We start from the raw sequence: 8796 nt of genomic DNA, 5'->3' as shown, positions 1-8796 counted from the left end.
TCAGGCCCAACCACGCCCAAATTCAGGTTCTCGGCCCCTGCTCATCAAGGGTACTAACTCTTGGGTCTCAGTTTACAGAGGCCCTAGGCTGCCGGGGGCAGAGCCAAGTGGTGGGTGTTTTAGGCTTGGATTGCCAAAAGGGCCTTAAAGACAGAAAGCTACCTGGCCTGAGTGACACGACAGGTCAGCGGGCGGGGGGCACTGGGAGCCCTGGTTGTTTGCTCCCTGCCTTTCCTCATCCTTTCCCCCAGGTTTTCCAAAATGAAGATCGACATGTATCCCGTTTGTCCCCTCCCAGCTCCACGCAACTGCCCACCCAGCGAGGCTCAAAGACGCAGATCATACCAGTCCCTTCCCTTCCTGCTTAGGGCCACTGCCCTGATTCAGGCCCCCTTACCTCTGGACAATTACAACACTTCCCCAGCCCATCAGTCACCTTATACCTGCCCAGTGGCTACAGAAGGCAGAATGCCTTCCTCCCCCTCCAGCAAATAGCTGCTCTTTCCTCAAAGACCAAAATAGAGGTCACCTTTTGGTTCCTTCTTGATCCCCACCACCCCCATTTTCCCCATGCTGTTTTAATTCGTTTCTCCTTAACAAAAAGTTGGAAATAGTCTGAAAGTCATCGAAGGTTAGTTAAGTTCCGCTATAGCCTATCGTGTAGATATTAAAATAGCCTCTTTTTTTTTTTTTAAGATTTTATTTATTTATTTGACAGAGAGAGAGAGAGAGAGGGCACGAGAGCAGGAACACAAGCAGGGGGAGTGGAAGAGGGAGAAGCAGGCGTCCCGTCGAGCAGGGAGCCCGATGCGGGGCTCGATCCCAGGACCCTGGGATCATGACCTGAGCCAAAGGCAGACGCTTAACGACTGAGCCACCCAGGCACCCTTAAAAGAGCCTCTTTATACATTTCTAATAACATGGGGAAATGATTAGGAACAATATTGAGTAAAAAGGAAGTAATAAATTTGCATGACAACCCGGTCTGAACTCTGTAAAAAAAAAAAAAAAAAAAGTTAGAAGAAAGATTGGAAGGAAGTATGACAAAATGTCAACAGTGTCAACAGCACTTCCGAGTGGCAGGATTATATATCTTGGTTTGGTTACCTTCCCCCTCCCCCACCATCTTGTTTCTCTGTATTTTCCAAAATTTGTTGGCAAAAAGCATGTCATACTTTCAAAATAAGAAAAAAGGTTATTTAAAGAAATGATTTATTGTTCCCCTCTGTTTTCTTATCACGTGCATCATAAATTTAATTAAATGCATCTGTCTCCCCCAACAGACTGAGAACCTCTCAATGGTAGAGATCAGGTTGGGTTATCTCTGCATCCAAAATCTACTCCTAGCATTTGGTAGGGGAGTACAGAAGGAAGAGCCAAGGCCTCAGCAGTGCAAGCTGATGAGTGGCCCAGAGCCCAGAGCACTCCGGATCCATTTACCTGCAGCCTCTGTGTCTCCTACTTGTCCCCAGAGATGCTGTGGGAGACCTGGCCTGGAGCCCTGGAGAGACAGCATGGTGTGGCAGGCAGAGCACAGACCTGGCTCCATTACTTCATAGCAGTGTACCTTAGGCATGTGACTTTGCCTCTCTGAGTCTCAGTTTCCCCATCAGTAAGTAGGTGGAAAGTAAGAACAACCCATTTGGCAGGATTGTCCTGAGAAATAGATATGAAAATGTCAGCACAGCACTGTGAACACGGCTGATGATCGTGCTCCAGTCTACAGAACGTGACTGTTGAAGACCTAGCTAACTCTCTACCTGAATTAGACCCTTTTGGTTGCAAACAGATTGAAACGCAATTCAAGTTAAACAAAGAAAGTGAATTTATGGGCTCAATGAGGAAGTGAACAGCGGAGCTGGATTTGAGGCCTCACACACGGTCATTGGGACAGTGTGTGTGTGTGTGTGTGTGTGTGTGTGTGTGTGTGTGTGTGTGTGTGTGTGTGTGTGTGTGTGTGTGAGAGCTGGATTTGAGGCCTCACACACGGTCATTGGGACAGTGTGTGTGTGTGTGTGTGTGTGTGTGTGTGTGTGTGTGTGTGTGTGTGTGAGCGCGCGCCTGTGCACTGACCTCATTCTCAGGTGACATTTCCCCCTAGTGACAATAGCAGAGTACCTCTTTCTCAAGAATTCTCAAAGTTTTGTCTCAGGAATGCCTCTGATTGGCCCATCTGGGTCATGTTCCCATTTCTGAGCCAATCATTGTAGCCAGGAAATGCGGGGCTCCAATTGGCCAGGCCTAGATCATGGCCCGCCCCTGGAGCCAGGGGGTGGAGTCAGCCCCTTCTGAACCAAAAGTCTTGAGAGGGGAGGGTGGGTGAGTCTCTTGAGGGAAATGGAATGTCCAGAAGAACCAGGAGAGGGTGCTGGGGAGGAAAAACCCTCAGGTGTTCAGCAGCTCAGAACGTTGAAGTGGCTCTCCCAGGGTCACCCAGAAAGGATAGGGGCTGAGGTGTGACTTCAACAGCAGACATGGAGGGAACTAGGAGAGAGCCATCAGGAGCGGGTGGCTCTTCTGAGACCTTTAGCCTGCGCTCTGGCCAAACCACTTGGTTCAAATCTCTCAGCTCCACCACGGGCAGGCTGTGAGACTTTGGGCAAATCACTTAAATTCTCCGAGCCTCAGTTTCTTCATCTGTAAAATGGGGTTAATAACCGTACCCTCCTTTCAGGGCTGATGTGAGGATGAAATGACGTAACACAAGTAAGGCCGTCAACACAGGGCCTGGCACGTTATGAGCACTCAGTGTGTGTTGTTTTCAAATACAAGCGGTAAGAAGGCCCTTTCTGAAATTCTTGTTTGGAACTGAAAACATAAACAGGCTCAAATGGGCTGACTTTGATTAAGCAAACCTGCTTCAAACACTGCCATCAGCGATTCCATTTTTGGCAGCCATCTTTTGTCTGGTGTCAGGGCGTTCACATCACCTGGAACATGCTCCTCGCCTACCTCCACCCCGTTTCCCTTCCGCCCCTCCTTTCGGGTCCCTGATAAAACATCAGTTCCCCTGGACATGTCATTAAGGGGGGGGAGCGATATCTAAGTACTGGATGTCTCATTTACACAAATATATATGTGCCTGTATATTTCTAGGGGGTATGCATGTACGTGTGTGTATGATTTAGAATGCATAGCAAATTTCTGGAAGTCAGGAGAATGCTGTTCCTATAAATGGAGGGCAAAAAAGGACCAGGTCTTAATCATCTTTGCATCCCCGGAACCTGACACACAGGGGCTGGTATCACTGTGCTTGTCATCACCTATAGGACGACTTCTACTATTTACTGAGCATTTACTATGTGCAGGCAATGTACTAAGCTCTTTATTATCTCAGCAAGCAGCAGTGACTGCCATTTGGCAGATGAGGAGGTGTTTGTTACATGAACCCAGGACCCATACCAGCCCCCACAGGGACTAGGAAAGTCAGGCAGCAAGAGAAAATGCTTCTGACTTCATGCGGCCTCTCTTGTAGTGGTGGTGACATTGTGGGGTGGGGGATCGATGGCCATCAGCAGAACAAGGCCGTTTCTTGGAGACACCACCTGGGAGGTATGTGTATAAATCAGGGACGTGGCTAGGGATGATTTCCAGGTTACTTTGAAAAAAGCCTGGAGTTGGAGACACAGGAGAGAAGCTTATTTTTCTGTCTCTCAGTCACACGCACATACACACACATGCACCTGTCCCTCTAATGTAGGTGAGGCCAAGTCCCACTTCTAATTTATCTAGCCAAAACGAACAAACAAGCAAATGAGAACAGGCCAAAGAGAAGGATTTACTGCCAATTTCCTTGGAGTTCCTAGGAACGCGTTTCAGATTCTCTACAAAATCCCAGGTTGCAGCCAGCTATCCTGGAGCACTGCCATGGGGAAGGGGAGGTCCCCCGCACGTGGGGGGCAGGGAGCTAGGGAAGCAGGGTCCAGGGTTTTCTCAGAGATGCTTTAATGAGAGGGAGGAGAGGAGGAAGCTAGAGTCCTGGCTGGACCAGCCTCGGAGCTACAGTGACTGGGTAACCCTGGATGGGACAACTTCAAAGGGGCCGCACCTTAATCATAGGTGCTTTGAAGATGCTGGGATGAAAAGCCGCAGGAGGTGTAATTACCTGCGATGCTATTCTCCCAGGGTCCTGCAGGGGTCCCTGGGCAGCCTCCCTAAGCCCCAGGGCTGGGCCCTCCACTCTGCTCACCCACGCAGCTGCCTGGGCTGCCCCCCCCCCCCGCAGCCCCACAGCCTCAGTGAAGGCAAGCCCTGCTGGGCAGCTTCCTGACCCTCAGCAGGCTGTGGGACGTGGCCTCACACAGTCGGGAGGACAGGGAGATGCTGTGGGTGAGAGGCTAGGGTGAAAGGAGAGGTGGCAGGGAGGAGGAGGTTGAGGGGACTGGTGTCACCATGGCAACGTGGATCCTGCACACCAGATGCCTCCTCCCTCACCGGCCAACAGGGCCCCCGAGAAGTGTGGCTTGAGCCAGAGTCTTACGTGCCGGGGATCGGCCGTGTGAGGCCGCAGCTCGGGATGTGTTTACCCTTTGGACTGACGCGGTTCTGTGGGCACTCGTGTGGTAGGCTCTGGGAAGGAGGATGTGACGCAGGGCTCGGCGTTCTGAGCTCTAACTATGCCCGTATCTGTTTCTCAACCAGAGAGCTTGGATGGGGGAGCGGCAGAGGGAGAGAGGATGTTGGAGTAGAGATGTTCCCTTCGCTGAAGCTCTGCTGGGGTGGCCCCCACTGGAGCAGGCTGCAGGGGTCCCCCCATCCACTCCCCCTGGGAGGCCCTGGGTTGGGGGGGCCGCTAACTGCAGGTAGGAATGGAGCCGGGATGCCACCGCCCAGGAGGGAGCAGCGCAGCGACACGAGGGGCTTGCACTTTTTGCAGGGGAAGTGAGTTCGCTGGGAGCCCTGCCCCTCCTTTTGTCCCAGGCCAGGTTCTCCCGGTGTCTCCTCCCCTCCCCACTCCCCCCAACCTGCTGCGGCCACTCACCGGTCCCCCTCCTCAAGGGTTCTTTGGCCTCCAATACTTGCACGCCTCTTCGACCCTCAAAACCACTTCCTCCCACCTGCCCACCCAAGTAGGTGCCAGACCCAGGCCTTCCTCTTCCTGTCGGGCTCCTGTGGACACCCCCTCCTCCCACCCCCTGCTCCGACTCTTGTCCCCCAGAGTCAGGCCCCCTGCTGAGAGAATCTAGAAGAGTGGTGTCCTGTGTATGCAAGGGCGTGGGGGAATACGGACTGGGAAGGGGCCTGAGGGAGCTTGCTGGAGTACCGCCAGTTGTTGCCTCCCTCTTCATCAGGTGATTACACAGGTGAATAGAAATGGATGAAGAGTGATGGAGCTGTACACTTAATATATGCGCATTTTTCTAAACTATATTCCAATTTTTTAAAAAAGGAACTAGGGCGCAATGGTCAGCCAGAACCTCTTTTTTTTTGGCAGCCTCACCCCTGCCACTGCTCTTTTTGAGTCTGCTGACGACACCCTCCTTCCTGATGCCCCGCCCCAGCCCTGCCCCTCCCCCGCTGGCCTCCCAGGTGCCCAGGCCGGTAACTCAGAGCCTCCGCGACTCCTCTCTCTCTCTCTCTCTCTCTCTCTCTCTCTCTCTCTCTCTCAGCGGGCTCAGAACAGACCATGTTCTGAAACGGTTCAGACATCTTTGCCTTCTGGAAGCCTCCTGCCTGGGTTGTGACCCCCCCACTCCCTAACCCTTCTCCCTGCCTCCTTTCTCCATCTTCCAGTCTCCCTGCCCGCTGTTGCCAGATTCACATTCCTCAAGTTCATATCCATTGGGCCCTCTCCCCTAATCAGTCGTTTGGCACATTGCAGGTGTTGGCAGATGGAAGTCAGGCAGGTGAGTAGACACTGAAGTGGTCAAGCTAGTGGGGAATTACGGGTTCTGTATAGCATGATGATTCCCATTTTACAGATGAGAAAACCAGGGCTCAAGAAGAATGAGCTGCTGGGGTGCCTCGGTGGCTCAGTCGGTTAGGTGTCTGCCTTCGGCTCAGGTCATGATCTCAGGGTCCTGGGATTGAGCCCCACATCAGGCTCCCTGCTTAGCGGGGAGCCTGCTTCTCCCTCTCCCTCTGCCACTCCCCCAGCTTGTGCTCTCTTTCTCAAATAAATAAAATCTTAAAAAAACAAAAACAAAAAAACAAAAACCGAATGAGCTGCTTCAGGTAAGAACAGCCTTCTGCATCCTCACTTCTCCAGAATCACCTCTGCCTCCTCCAGTGTCAGCTGCTGTGGATCTTCTCCCTCCCTCTCTCTTTGCGCTTGGAATTCTCTTAGTTCAAGCTAGTTCACACCTGTGCACCTTTGCACATGCTATTTCCTTGGCTGAGGATGACTTTCCCCCACTTTGTTCCCCGGCACACTGCTACTCACATTTCAAGGCTCTGGTCAAATATCTTTCAGACACCTTCCTTGATGACACCAGACATATTCCCTCCCTCCGTTTTTTCTAGTTCACACTGAACATCTCACACCGGATTCTGGATTGGGATGAGCCATTTGCTAGTCTGTCTCTTTCCCCTGCCTAGGCTGTGAGCCCCTGGAAGCCAAGGTCACACCTCATGTTTGAAATGTATAGTTACTGTTACTGAGCATTTACAAAGTGCCTGGCTATAGTGAAGGTTAAAGACATTGGCCATGAAGCCAGGCAGGTTTCTCCATGCCTCAGTGTCCTCATCTATAAAACGGGCATCACTATATACCAACCTCATAGGACTGTTCTGAGCGAAGGGTTGGGATCAAGGTGTGGCATGGAGAGCCCTCAATGACCTCAGCCCTTACATACATTGTTCTGTGGTCTTATTTAATCCCACCACCCTCTGAAGCAGGTGTTATCACCCCCATTTTACAGAGGAGAAAACCAGGACCCAGACAACACCCAAGGTCACAGAGGAGCCAAGCTGGCCCTCTGGACTCCAGCCCTGGCCCCCCTACCCTCACCCCTGCACTCCACTCTGCCTCGGCCCAGCACCTGGCATCCCTGGCACCCACACTAGCCCAGTCACTGTTTGTTTGTTGCATGAATGAAAATGATTCACCAAGTGGCATGTTTGCCCCCTCCAGTCTGGGCAAAATTTCTGGGCGATTATTTGGCATACTTAATAAAAATAAACTGTTTGCATGGTTGACACTCCCGGTCACTTCTGGCCTCACTAAATGTCACTTCTTCAGAGACTGTCAGCCACCACCCACTCCCATATACATTAGCTTGCCAAATAAGAAACAGGAAGAATGAACCAGAAACCAGGGAGGATCCTGGGTAGGAGGGGCCGGGGGAGGGGCCAGGAACAGGAGTGATTCTCTGATTGTAACTATTTATATAGCTTGACTCTCCTCTATGTAACATCTCCAAAAAATAAAATGAAAACAGGGGGCTGGGGGGGAGGGGAGAGCACTAACTCATTGTTAAAATCAATACAGTAACCACACAGAGAAAAGAATAATTTCAAGTTACTTCTGGGCACAGTCCTCTGACAGCGTATCCTTAGTGAGGGACATTCCAAGGACAATAAAACTCCCCCCCAAACTGTAAAAACACCTCTTTACTCCATAGGTATACATTTAGTGGTAATACTACAATTGGAATTTTAATACAGCAAACACATTAGTATTACTAGGTACTAAGATCTTTGCTGCAAAAGATTATTATATATAAAGATTTTCCAAAAAGATTCGCTCCCCTTGTATTTTCCCTTGGGGGCCTGTCATTGGTAATGCCACACTTACTGTTTGATGTCAGGTATGTTGCCTAAAGGGTGCTGAGGGGAGGGCGGGGGTGGGGGGTGGTCACTAACTCCCAGACAGGCTTTCCTGTGGTTGGCTCTGGTGTGCTGCCTATACCTTCAGGCCTTCTGGTATATTCCTTGGCTTTGAGTAACAACCCACCCCCATCTGTGATGGTTGTGAATAAGGACCCAGTTTTGCCTAAACCTTAGGTGGAGGGCCAGCAGGAGACCCTTCCCCAGGCCCGAGCCAGGCTATGGGGTCGCAGGGTCTTCAAATGCCAGCACAGAAGGGATCTTCATTCTGGGGGTTTGGGCTACGCCCCGGACTTCAAAATGCCTCTCAGAGAACCTCTCAAGAGCCCTGGCCCTCTCTCCAGGCTGACTGTTGAGTCAGGTGGCTTTGCTCTTGTCTTGCGGGCTGATTGTGGCAAACAGGGGCTCTTGGGTTAATGAGAAGTTGAAAAGTAAACTGTGTTGGATGAAGGTAAACTGATAGACAAATTCTTTTTTCTTTAAGTTGGAGAGACAAAGGCAGGCAAGGCTGAGGGCTGCTCCTTTATCAAGGCTGGGCAGAAGGAAGCACCCACGGTCCCTGGTGGCACAGCCGGAACTCGACTCCAGGACCCTCACTCACAGGGCTCCCTGGTCAGTGGTGGGGTTTGAATCCTGGTTCTGCTGCCAGAGAGTTAGCTGTATGACCTTGGGCAAGTCACTTTACTTGTACACTGTTTCCCCATCTGAAGGCAGGGAAATTAATAGGACCGAACTCAGAATTCTTGTGTGTGTAAGATCCTGTTGTGAAGAGGGCTTGGAACCTCTCTATGCAGTATGGTCCTGGGCGAGCGGCATCCCCTGGACCTTGTCAGGATGGACACCAATCCTCCTGTGGCTGAATCTGCACTTGAATGAGGTCCCAGCTGGAGTGTCTGCAGTTTTTGAAATACTGATTTAAAATAACCCCAGGGAGGCACCAATCACTGGCTGAGTCACCTGCCCCCCCACAACTCCCAGGGCTGCTGGGGAGAACCCCCCCCCAGCAAAGAGGTGGACCAAAGGCTGCCC

At 51.4% G+C, this 8796-nt stretch overlaps 1 long non-coding RNA gene across 1 annotated transcript; it reads right to left on the bottom strand.

Moving 5' to 3' along the window:
- Nucleotides 1-816: 816 nt before the first annotated feature.
- LOC113921363 lies at nt 817-2135 on the bottom strand. Its single transcript, XR_003519655.1, has 3 exons — nt 2074-2135; nt 1441-1656; nt 817-992 (listed from the first exon to the last, which is right to left on the bottom strand). It is a non-coding gene; the product is annotated as an uncharacterized LOC113921363 (long non-coding RNA).
- Between the last annotated feature and the right edge of the window lie 6661 nt (nt 2136-8796).

The sequence above is a fragment of the Zalophus californianus genome, chromosome 9, assembly GCF_009762305.2.
Source record: "Zalophus californianus isolate mZalCal1 chromosome 9, mZalCal1.pri.v2, whole genome shotgun sequence".
NCBI lineage: Eukaryota > Metazoa > Chordata > Mammalia > Carnivora > Otariidae > Zalophus > Zalophus californianus.
The sequence above is the reverse complement of the archived record's forward strand: the minus strand, read 5'-3'. Positions and strand labels throughout refer to the sequence as shown.